The 13,190-nt window shown below is 44.3% G+C and overlaps 1 long non-coding RNA gene across 1 annotated transcript in view; it reads left to right on the forward strand.

Moving 5' to 3' along the window:
• The window catches only part of LOC122466617, a 32,708-nt gene that overhangs the window by 16,885 nt on the left and 2,633 nt on the right, over positions 1-13,190 (forward strand). Inside the window, exon 2 of the long non-coding RNA XR_006292271.1 lies at positions 12,361-12,616. This is a non-coding gene — a long non-coding RNA (uncharacterized LOC122466617). The remainder of the gene's footprint in view (positions 1-12,360; positions 12,617-13,190) is intronic.

The raw sequence follows: 13,190 nt of genomic DNA on the forward strand, positions 1-13,190 counted from the left end.
AAGGCAGACCTGTGGTAACTATGGAGGAACAGAAATTGGGGTAGGTAGTGACCCCTCCCACAGCCAAACTCTGCTGCTGGGGGGAGGTGGCCCAAGATTGCCCCAGCAGCGGCTGGTGCGACTGGCCCGGGGGCTGCCTGAGCTGCCCCCAGGCCAGGCACACCAGCCGCTGCAGAAGTCATGGAAAGTCAGGGAATCCGTGACTTCCGTGACAAGCTCGCAGCCTTAACCATAATTATTTACACTTTCAGTTTCTCCTCAGTTGGGAGAGGGAAGAAATCTCTCTATCCTGAGTTCTTACTGGCTTCTGACCCTGCTAGTCTGCCTCTCTCTTCTCTGCGCTTCCTTCCTATGTTACTAGGCAAATTTTCTTGTTAGTCCTCCCCGAGACTCTCCCAGCCACTAATTAGGCCCCCTCAGGTCCACTCGGAGAGGTAGGGGGGAATTAATTGGTGTGTAAATGACCAGAGTACTGGCATCAGCTGTTGGTTCCCAGCACTCTGTCACACCTCCTCCTCTTGCCTGCTGCTCCAATTTTTTTCTTTCTTTGGGTTCTTCCTCCCTTGCCAGAGGCATTACTCCATCTGAGGTTCTCTCCTCAACCCTAGGATACTCATCTAGGCTCTCCTCTTGGGGTCCACCCACAGAAATCGCATTTGGTGGTTGGAGGTTGCCTGCACAATTCTGTTTCTGGACACAGGTCCTCGCAGCAGGGGCAGCCTAGACGACCACCCTCCTAGTCCTTGACCCTTTACTTTGTTGTGGGGTCTGTGGTCTCCCCTTTTCCACCTGTTTGCTTGTGGTCGTGATTGCTCCCAGCCCTCTAAACAGTGTCTGGGCTCTTTCCCTTTGGTGCTCTCTTGGGAGGTTCTTCTGACCCTTGGCTACCAGGCTTGGAGTATTTTTTTCCTTTGCCTCTATTTCCTTATTTTTCTTCTGCTTCCCCTCAATTGCTCAGGGGGACTCTCATTTCTTTCCCTTCCTGATGGCTTGTTGTCGTAGCTCCAGCGTTTACCATCCCATCTCCTTTCTCTTTCAGTATTTCCTCCCCTTCGGGTTTTATTTCTTCCTACCTGGGCTTTATTTTGGGCCCCTTGGCACCATACTGATTCGGGACCCAAAATGAAACCCACTGTTTGGGCCCCCTGGCACCATACTTCTTCCCAAATGAGAATGGACTTCAATCTCTGCTCAATACAATGGGATGAGGCAAACAGTCTACTAGCTGTTTCCTCCCAAACCTCCCTTGGACCTCCAGGGGTACCTCAGCAATTGGGTAGTACTTCTTATCCCCATGGATACATTCCAGTTCTAACCTCCCTCCTGGAATCATCCAGTGGGGTTTCATCAGCTCCTCAGACTAGCAAACAGGTGAGGCCATGTCCACCAGGCCTCTTAGCCTCCTCCCCACCATTACAAGCATGGTCAACTGTTTCTTTTTCCTTCCTTGCCCAAGAGTCCCAGCCCAGCCACATTCCATGTATGAGCAATCTCTTTTTACACGTCCCTGGCATGCAAGAACAGGCACGAGCCCATGCCAGAGTTCTCCTGGACTCTTCCTTTTTTCTCTCTGGATTTTTTCGGGTAGCAGTTTCCCCTGCCTGACTTCCCTGGTTGCTCCTTGTTCCTAGGGAGGCCTGATTCTATGAATTCTTCCATATTTTAACAGTTGCATCCAGTGTGGCAGGCTGATGGTCCTGACCCATACTCGGGTGTTCTCAGAGAGGCTCTGTAGAAACCATTCAAGGATCAGGGCGTCCTTAATCTCCTCTGCTCTCTGGGTGTCTGGGCTTAGCTCACACTGAGTGACCTAGTCAGTCAGCATCTGGACAAAAGCCCAGAGCTGGACTCTTACAGTCCATCTCACAGTTTGAAATTTGTTTGTTTTTCAGTGGATAGCCCCACCCAATTCAGGCTGGCTGCCTTTACCAACTCATAGTTTCTCACTTGCTCATTCATTAAAGCCATGTAGGCCGCCTGCAACTCCTTAGTCAAATAGGATGCTCGATGCGGGTCCCAGGTCTCCTTGTCCCCGCCTGTACCCACAGCTACCCTCTCAAAGGTGCCTAAGAATGTGTCTGGGTCATCCACAGGGCCCATCTTACACAGACCCACCTGGTTACCATTCCCTGTTGAGGGAATCACTGTCCTTTGGAGCAGCTGCTGCTGTATGTGCGGTTGCTCCCTTATAAAGTCTTGCAGGCTCTTTTGTTGCTCAGCCTGCCCCGGGGCTGGGCCTGCTGAAAGGTTTGTAGAGCCTTTTGCATTTGTTTTTGCTGCTCAACCAGTCATTGCAGGGTTTCCTCCATAGTCCAGGCCACCTGACCTTCACTGACTCCTTTGTGAGGTCCTCCATCCACAGGGGTAAAGGCAGATCCTGGATGAGCCCCCAGGTGTGACAGTGTGATGTCCATTTGTTTCACCAGAGGGGAATTAAATGGTGTTTAAATGACAAGACTGCTGGCTCAGCTGTTCGTTCCCAGCACTCTCCCAACCAGCCACTTGAAGGGGGATAAAGACCCACCCAGTATCTAATTCAAGTTACACATGCAACTCTCAAGTGTCCTATACTGTTAAGCAGAACTGAAAGCTGATATGTTGAACCAACCATTTTCTATTTAGGCCCCATTGTCCTCTCAGTTACACTGGTGTAAATCAGAAATTCACTGATGTCAAAACCAGTGCAATGAAGCAGTAACGGCCTGCAATTGAATCCTGAAAAATATATTTTTTATAAACAAATGGCTTTTATCACTTGTTTGATTCTGTTAGTGAACTTAGCACTGATGAAAAGTCCCGGCCTGCCAGCTCTAGAGGGTGAAGTCCTCTCACTTCCAAACAAGCACAGCATGGGCAGCTGCTGTAAAAAGCTTCCCCGACTCTGCCTGACTATGTGACCCAGTCTTGGCCTAGAGGGACCCAACTCTAGCACTGAAAGGGCAGTTCAGTCACTATTTTCGCTCAGTCCTTAGCCTTTCTGCTATGACAAATTTGTGCATATAGGAAGTCAGGACTTTCTGGAGTGCCCAGACAACTCTGAAGAGACTAGGCAGACTGTTTCTGATAGCAAGATATATCTGGCACCATCGGTCTGTTTCCAAATAACAACCTTAATGTAATAATGTCATTGCATAACTCCAAAATCCAGGACCTGTTTTCACCAAAACATAACAGAAACCACATTTTCAGTTGGACACCACATTTCCACTGTTGTAAAAGCCAGTGGCAGAAGAATTTCTGAATTCTCTTCAGTTACTATATTCTGGGCTGTTTTGGTATGACATGAATGTGTCTTCCTGAGACAGATTCAAAGAGTTCTGAAAAAAGGCAGCGTAAAGGAGCGCATTCATTGGTTGCTTTTTTGATTGATCTGATTTGTTTCTATTAGTATATGTGCTAAATTCAATTTCTAAGAAAACATATTGATGCAAGAAACCTAGCGTCATTTTTTCTGCTATGATGGATGTAGATTTTAATATGCCTCTTTCTTTATGGAAAGCCTGAGTTTCAGAATAATAACTGAGAAAGTATTCACAAAGAGTCCACCGGCATATTTATTACACCTTCATTCATCTTTAACCCTCCATTTACTGGTTGCTGTGCATCTGTCGCAGTATTCTAGGTATTAACTCTGTGGTCAATTCTGTTCAGTAATATTAGCACCCTCTGCTGATATTGGATATCTAGAATAACTTTATTTCATTATTGTTGATTGATTTTATAATTATCAATAATAATCAAGCCTCTTTTATATGGAAGGATCTGCAAATGCTACACAACTTGTATACAGACACCACCATGTAAATGCAGCTACCTCTGATGTGAAAGATGTCAGCCAAACAGTGCACAGAAGACTGCAAAGTGGTGGCAGGGGACATTTTGGCCAAGGAAACCAGATCTAATCCCTATTGACAGGAACAGAACCATGGGAGCTCTAACATCAATTCAGTGCAGAGAGACTTGGTTTTTAAGGACCAGCATCAGTATTTGTTTCACCATTGAGAGTAGGTACCTATTTTCAAGTGTTGTCAGACACTTTAAAGAGGTGATATGTGGGGTACAAATAGTTTGACATGTTGTAGATTAGAGAGGAGCCCAAACCAGACCCAATCTCTAAACTTCATGGAGGGGAAAGGGTCAGCTTGCAGTCTGAGGCTGGAGCCAACCCTATAGGGATACACTGGTTTGAAAAGCCCTTGATATTCCACCAGCTGTGGATTGCTGCAATGAAGTGCTCTCCAGCCGTACTGCTTCTAGCTTTTGGCATGCCCTGATGCTATAGGGACTAGGAAATGGTGTCATAGAGCTGCCTATGCTATCTTTACACCATCTAATGATTGCTGGCTCTTTGATCCAGGTCTCCATTTGTTTCACCAGAGTGAGGCCAGATCTGGACAGTTATTTTTTCTTAATAGTTGAGAGACAGGTTGCAAAACATCAAAATAAATCAGAGATAAATATTGGAAAATACAAATCTGCCTAATTTACTGGGTTAAAGATTCCTGGAGTTATGCTCTAAAATAAATCTCTTTGTATTATTATTTTTTTAGTTTAGTTTGTTACTAGTGTCAGGCTGAATATTTGGATCTGTCCTTTGGGAGATGAGTCCAAGCTGTGATGCAACCCATAAATAAAAGTATGAAACCCATAAATAAAAAAATGAAAGCATTACAAGCCATTCCAGTAGCTGGGCTTTATCCAGTTCATCCACATTTGTCTATAGAAAGACGATTCATCTATTAACACCTTGCATGATCACTGAAGGTTCTCACCACAAAATATCTGAGGAGAACTCCAGCACCCATACATCATTCAATGTTGATAAATGCAGAGTAATGTACATTGGAAGACATAATCCCAACTATACATATAAAATGATGGAGTCTAAATTAGCTAAATGACCACTCAAGAAAGAGATCTTGGAGTCGTGGATAGTTCTCTGAAAACATCCACTCAATGTGCAGTGGCAGTCAAAAAAGCGAACAGGATGTTGAGAATCATCAAGTAAGGGATAGATAATAAAACAGAAAATATCATATTGCCTCTAAATAAATTCATGGTACACTCACATCTTGAATACTGCGAGCAGATGTGGTCACCTCATCTCAAAAAAGATATACTGGAATTGGAAAAGGTTCAGAAAAGGGCAACAAAAATGATGAGGGGTCTGGAACAGCTTCCAGATGAGGAGAAATTGAAAAAACTTGGACTTCTCAGCTTGGAAAAGAGATGACTAAGGGGGGATATGATAGAGGTCTATACAATCATGACTGGTGTGGAGAAAGTAAATAAGGAAGTGTTATTTACTCCTTCTCATAACACAAAAACTAGGGGTCACCAAATGAAATTAATAGGCAGCAGGTTTAAAACAAACAAAAGGAAGTATTTCTTCATACAACACACAGTCAACCTGTGGAACTCCTTGCCAGAGGATGTTGTGAAGGTCAAGACTATAACAGGGTTCAAAAAAGAACTAGATAAATTCATGGAGGATAGGTCCATTAATGGCTATTAGCCAGGATGGGCAGGAATGGTGTCCTAGTCTTGGTTTTGCCAAAAGCTGGGAATGGGTGACAGGGGATGGATCACTTGATGGTCATCTGTTCTGTTCATTTACTCTGAAGCACCTGGCACTGGCCACTGTCAGAAGACAGGATACTGGGCTAGATGGACCTTTGGTCTAACCCAGTATGGCCATTCTTATGTTCTTATTCCTGTTTTCTCCCCAACATCCTTATCTTTCCTTTAGTACGCAGAGCAGCTTCGCTACATGTGCCATTAGAACAAGAGGAACCCTGATAACATGACCACATTTCCAGAGAAACACCCTCACAACTAGCAATGGTAGCAGATAATGCACGAGCAGATCTTAGTGCAGTGTCTCTTTTGTAAGGGATAGGTGTTTACTATTCAGCCTCACTTGCATTGGCGATTTTGGCTTTTAAAAAGCTATATACCAATAACAGCAGTGACAACACAAATCAGTCGTTCCCTCTTTGCCCCTGCTTCTGAGCACAGACAACAGATCTCACACAACAAAGCCACTCATGGAGATTGTCAAACTAGCACGCCAAATATTGAGAGCCTGCTTTATGAACTTCCAGGAGTGAATGGCAGCAGTGATGAGATTCAGGAGAGCTGAATATAAAATTATAATAATGAATCTCAAAGCACTTTACAAACATTAGTGAATTGAGCTTCATAACATTGAGTGAGGTCGTATGAATAAGCCTGTTTAGCAGAGGGATAAATTGAGGGACAGAGAGGTTAAGTGATGTGACCAAGGTCAGTGTTAGGTTTCCTGATTTGCATTCCTATGTCCCAAGAACATTCTTTCTCCCAAAACTTTCACAATTAAACCTACAACCCTGAGAAACTCACCAATTTTTGGTCTTGTTACCAGCTCAGAGCAGGGTTATGGAAAAGCTGGCTAAACGCAATGAGCTTTTTTAGTGTCTCCTTACCTGGTTTTGGCTGACGCTGGGCCAATTCTGAAAACAGCTGAAGCTGTGGTGTGGACTGAGTTTTCCTTTGAGATTTGGGCTCATTTCCTCTGTCCCTTTGGCATCGCTTTGGTGGCCCAAAGTGGACAGAAAGCTTTCTTAACCAGTCAGATGGGAAGTCCCCTTTCAAAGGGTAATCCCTGCATGGCATCCAGCTAGTGTCTTCCACTCTACACCCTCCCCAGTGCAGAGTGAAGGACAACATTTGCAAGGGCATGCACTCCAGTGATCCTAGCTAGTGTACTGAGCATAGAGGGCTGGGACAGGTTAAAGCCAATGGAGCAACACTTGCATAAAACCAGTGTAACTGAGTGGAGGATCAGGCCTACAGTATCTGAAATCATGTAGTGTTGTGCTGAACCAACCAGAGATGCTGGGCTTAAAACAGATGCCTCGGAGACTCTGAGATTTCCTTGGAAAGGTCTCCAAACTAAGGTTTATGCTTACTTAATGGGCTTCATTAGAAAGAAAGGAAAGGAACTGAAAAAAACATGCAGCTTAAAAGGAAACAACTTCGGCACAGTCTAAAAGTTTGTTCCACTTTAAATAAAAGAAGCAAATCCTGCCTTGAAATTCGGGTCCCATCAAAGTTCAAGGAGGCCCATATTGTTGGCCTGTTCAGTCAAAATGCTCCAGCCACTTATTATATGTGGATTGCACTCCAGGGATTGACTGAAAAAATATGATTTAGTGAAAGCTTGTACCCAAAACACATCATTGGCCTCTGATCTCTGAACATTTAAATATTTCAAGCTTACAAGCGGACGCTGTCACGAGGACAGACCCTGATCCCTAGCTGATTCTAGAACATCTGTTGAGGCATTTACCAAGTTAATAGATTAGCTCTGAGAATCAGGCAGGTGTTTTTCACCAAAGCCAGAAAACATCAAAATCAGATTGTCCTCCAAGTCTTTCAGCACAGGCAATCGAGTTAGAATGACTCATAGAGTCTAACAGATAATAAAACACACATAACATTTGCTTTAAGGTACAGGTGGGGATATTTTGTACTGTGCTTAGGAGAAAGAAAAACTAACTCTATTTGGGAATAGAGTAATTGAATACAGATGGGAGGAGGCAAATGAAAGAATTTAGCAAATATCTCAGTGGAATAGCTAATGGGAATGAGACAGAATAGGAAATTAAAAATTATTCGAAGCAGATGGACCATTCTTTGAGTTTTTTAAAATTTATTAGGGCTGCGAAAAAAATGTGTCTGTTTATTTTCCACGGCCATGAAATTAATGACTTGGTGAGTTGTGCTTGTGCAATTTTATGACTGCCATGTCATTTGTCATAATTTGGGTGCTGTTTGATATGGATTTATGAATATTTCCTCTCCCCCACAACATGATTTATGGGTGTTGGTCATATGTGAATTAGACTGTCACCTTTAGTATGAAAAAGTACAAATGACAGATTATAAAAATACTCAAGCCTTTGGCTCTGGAAAGCAGGGTTCACAATCACCCCCTCTGCCGCTTCATTGGGATTTTTTGTTTGGTGCTGACAATAAAAGGTTTGGATTGGAGTCAGGCATATGGGAACATTGAGAGGGCGTGAATAGATCTGAACTCATGTGAACTTCACCTGTACAACTGAACTTGAGTCATCCTTTCCCTGTGCTGTGAAGCAAAAAGAATCATGTCAGACATTTTCCATAGGAACAAAGGACTTGCTATACTGGAGCAGGAGATTTGGTCCTGCAGGTTTCTTATCCCACTTCCAGTATGGCTAATACTGGATTATGCTTCAGTGGAGAGTGAAAACCACCATGACGCACTATGCAATTATGCCACGTTCAAGGGGAATGGATTCTTTCTGGTAACTTGCTAATATAATAATAATATCTGATGTTTAGATCCCAAAGCAATTTACGAATGGATCTGCAAACTAAACACTGGTATCACTTCACCTATCACTGCTGCTATGCAGTCAACAGTGGCTGAGTGTTGCTTCCCAAGCTGGGGGCTGATAATATGTGGCGCACTCAGCTCCTGAGATAGTATGAATAACTTCTATTTCCTCAGCAATGACAACGGGCAACCAGGAACTAGGAGACTAATAATGCATTGACCAAGCTGGGGCGTTTACTTAAGGTGAGAGAGGGGGGAATCAAAAATTACATATAGTTAACAACGGGAAAAGTTGCTTTTCCTTGAGAAGACGCAACTTAAACCAGACTACTGCTGCTGAGGCCCCAAGTTCATGATCCAAGCAGCTTGTCCCTGCTTGGGAGGGCCGTAGCTTGCAAGTGTTTTTTAACACAGCAGTAGAGCCAGATGGCAGTTGCACAGGGTTGGAGGGAATGTGCTGAGTCCAGCTGGTGATGGATGGGGTGGTGAAAATAGAAAACAGAAAAGGAAAAAGCCCCAAAGTTAAGCTTGCCTTGGAATGGCATCGAGCTGAACTTCTGAGCAATCAGAAATGGCTATGGTTATTCTGTGCAGAGGGATGTTGCAAAGTATAGAAACACCAGTCCATAAGAACAGGTCGAGGCATGGCACCGTGTAGATGAAAGATCAGGACCCATATAGAGACATTAGAGAACTAGCCTGTTACTTCTGTGTGCATTAGATCCCATTTTGTATGGGTGTTACAGCATGAAGCCGCTTTAGCAAACCAGAAACTAGCACGTGTATTGTATGAAAGGCACCAAAGCAATGTTTCCTGGGCATAGTGCTGCTCCAGGGAAGTGAAGTTTCTTGCAACAATAAATCTTAACCCTTTCATCTGAGAATTGAGTTCAGTAGTGACGTACTGTGTGGCCTGAGCAGGGACTTCAGAGGACCAATGTCTGGGCAATCCTAGTCGGGTCTGACATCTCTGGTTGCGTATCCCAGCTATCAGCCACTGTAGATGTGTTCATGGAACCCATGTGTTGATGGAACCCATTGCTTGTGAGAATGAAACATAGATCTTTTAAAATTTGAAAAGGGCATGCAATCAATTTATACTCAGCTTCGGTTACCTCTCTGTTTTCTTATCTGGTATATATGAGTGCAGCTTTTTACTGTGCTGCATTTTGAAATTACTAAATTAAAGATGAGATTCTTTGCACAAAAACAATTACAGCGGGGGTGGAGGGAGAGCTCTTGGTGTTGGCTAAAAGTCGTCTTCTCACTGGGCTTGGATCAAAGCGATTCTAATCATATCTGGCGTTTGAGAGACCAACCTGCTCAGACCTTGTTACCATAAAGAAATTTGCCAGGACGGCAGGTGTCTAACTGTATAAGCAATCAGAATACAGAGCAAAGTCATCATGATTTCCTATTTTGAGCATGGCTCAACACATTAGTATATGTACTTTGGAAGAGAGGGAGAAGTAATCAGAGAAAGAAGAGGACGGGGCGGAGAATAACGGGAACAATGTAGTTCTGTAACAGGGTAGCCAGCCCCTTAAATGCAATTGGGCTCAGCTCTTCTGTTCCAGTCCAGGTGCACCCTAGTTTGATGTAATGAGGAGGGTGGGAGTTATAAAGGAGAGTTCAGAACCCCCAATGTCCAGACTCCTGAGAGACAGGGAGCGCGAAAGTTTTGAGGGAGTGTTTTAGAACCCAGAGTTAAGAAAAGAAACAAGTCCAGGGAGCAGAGAGAGCTCAAAGGAGGATCAGATCTGGGCTGGGAGCATCATCTCCCTGAATGTGAGAGCAGTGGGAGTTCTCTGGTTGAGTCGTGGAGCCAGATCAGCCTGGTGAAAGTGGAAGGCAGTCATGGGGGCACCTGCAAATGTCCCCAGGCCAGAGAGGGGTGACAGCTGAGAACAGTAGAGAGAGAGGCCTGCTAGCTGAATGAGCCAGTGACTTGAAAGTAGAGGGCCAGAGAGGGCTGAAGTGTGGGGAATGATGGAGGGGTGAACCTGCTCATGTCTCCAGGCAAGAGCTGGAGTCATACCTGGGAAGGAAACAAGGCAGGGAACATCCCAGCTTAGGGAGCTGGGATTAGATTTGCTGAGAGATGCCGAAGCCGTACCTTGCTGCTGACGTGAGGCGTGATGAGAGCCGCCGGACCCATACGTGGTGTTGTACTGTTGGGATGAATGTAGTGTTTGGACTGTGCTGGGGAGATTCTGGTTTATGGTAGTGGGATTTAGGTAATAAATTAACCCCACAAAAAGGGCTATATTTGCAGTTTGCAGGCTGACCTGAGTTTATTTGCAGAATCAAAAGGGAAACTGAAGTAAGGGGCCACTTGCAAGGCTTCTGAGAGGCCACAAAGGGATGGCCGGGAGGAAGCTGTGCATTTACATTGGCATAGTCAGCAGGATGGTGTGACCTCCCAAACTCATCAAGGAGGAAAGCCAGGGAACTTAAGGTGAGACATCAATAGGCTCACCCCTCCATCATTTCCCAGCCTTCCCCCCCTCTCTGCCTTTCCAGCTTGAGCTCTGCCTCTCACAGAGCCATCAGGCATCTCTCTCTGTTGGTCTCAGCCTTCAGCTCTCAGGCCAGGGGATGTTTGTAGTGACCCCCTGACTGCCTTCTGCTTTCACCAGCCTGACTTAGCTCCACTGCTCAACCAGGAAACACTCACCACTCCATCCTTCAGGGTTATCCCTTCCCTGAAGCCCAGCCAAGCTCTTCCTCTGACCTCTCTTTGCTCTCAGGACTGTGGGTTTTGAACTTCTCATCTCAGGATTCTGAATTCTCATTTATAACTCCCAGGGGCAGCCCCTCCCTCCTCACTACACCAAACTAGGCCACACCTGGACTGGAACAAGAGAGCTGAGCCCAATTTCATGAAAGGGGCCAGCTGCCCCTTGACAGATTCCAATCTACTAAGTTAATGTCAATTTTATTTAAATATTTTCTGTTTCCTTAAAAAAAAATTACAGTTCTGTTTAAAAAGAAGAAAATCCATAATTTTGCTTTCACATCCTGCTGATTTGTATTTGGGAGTTCTTGAAATGTAGTGATGTGTTTCTCAGCAGGCACCAGTTGCACATGTCAGTGACTCTGAGCGAATCACAGCTGCAGAGGCTATTTAAGGCATGCCTGCGTGGCTTTGACACCCTTCAATTTATGGAGAGCTTTACGTTTTTGTACCTCTGGTGACATTTCCTGAATGGTTTTCATCCAGATGGTCTTGAAGAGGAAAAGGTTTAGTAAGATTTATTCACTGAGGAGGGATGATGTGAAATAAAACTTACAAGGGGATACTGCAGCTATGATACACCTATCCCACTCACTCCTAAAACATAGGAAAATTCCTCTTTTCTTCAAATAAGAGAACTTAGAGCTTTCAGCATGAAATCCTTCTTCACTGAGCAGATGTTATGGTCAGTCAGTCTTTGAGTGGCACAGTGCATCATGGGAACCGTTGGGAGAAACATCATGGCTTGAATATCATCTCAACAAGCAAAAGGAGATGCCAAATCCTCCAGTGGTGTAAATTGGCAAAGTCCATGGGGCTATACTGATTTACACCAGCTGAGGATCTAGCCAAGGGAATTCAAACTCTGATCCCTATTTACTCACTACGTTTGTGAAAGCTGGGAGTATTTGTCAAGCAAAAAACCAGGCACCACAGATTTTGTGACGGCTCAATCTAGCGAGATGCGGAACATTCTGGCCTCAGTCCATCAAAGCAGTTACACACATGCTTGACTTTTAATGCATGCGAGTAGTTCCATTGAAGTCAACGAGGACTGCTCCTGTGCTTAAAGTTAAGCACATACTTAAGTGTGTGGCTGGCTCATAGAGCGCTCAGCACCTTACAGGGAACTGAGTCATAAAAAAGAACATCAAGTGAGTAACAGTGTGAATGCTTCTGCAGCAGGCTTATTTCAGTGCTACTTTTTAAAGAAGATAAATTGGCTTTAATTGAACTGATCAGTGTCTGTTTGTTTCACTTTCAGATTGACTTTTCAGCTGTCAAGTTACTAATCCATGTACCTCAACCGTTAAAAATACTCCGATTTCTCTAGCAGAATCAAAGCTTTGACCTTGATCTTGCTTGAACCAGGACTGAACCCCAGTTACAGAAGGTGAATTAATTCCCCCAGAGTACCATCTCTAGAGAACTTCACTAGCCTCACTGACAACCAAACACTCACCACCACCTTATTACACTTCGGGCTGAAGTACACCAGATGAGCATAATCAGTGATCGAGGTACTTTTCCCCTTTTGCATTATGCCCTCATTTTACTTGTGTTCCCCTCACCAGTTGCCAGTTAAACTCTAGAGGCCACAACTTACAAAAGCGACTAGCGATTCGGGGGTGCCTTGATTTCTGAGTGTCCAATTGGGGATCTCTTACAGGAACCTCATTTTCAGAGGCTTGGTGAAATCAAACCCGTCTCAAGTTGGTCACCCAGAAAGTGAAGCACCAAAAATCACTAGCCACTTTTGAAAATATCTGTCCTAGCCTGCAGGACCTTCAAAATGGGACGAGTGAAGAGCGTGTTGGTTGTCATTTATGGATAACAAGCAACAGAGTGAATAAAACATAAAAGGGTTAATTATGTAGTGAAACAGGGCTCGCTGTGGTGTTGCAAGTTAAAAATATGCTTGCTGCTGCAGGGCTTGCATTAATATTGGTTGAGGGGAGTAGCATCAACATACTGTAATAGACTTGTATTACTAGGTCTAGCGCAGTCATCAGTCTCTCAGGTGGTGTGATGGCTGTATACAACGAACGTGAGCATCTTGACAAGCAAGTAACAAAACCTATCCATCACTTTCAA

Source organism: Chelonia mydas, chromosome 7, assembly GCF_015237465.2.
Source record: "Chelonia mydas isolate rCheMyd1 chromosome 7, rCheMyd1.pri.v2, whole genome shotgun sequence".
Taxonomy (NCBI): domain Eukaryota; kingdom Metazoa; phylum Chordata; order Testudines; family Cheloniidae; genus Chelonia; species Chelonia mydas.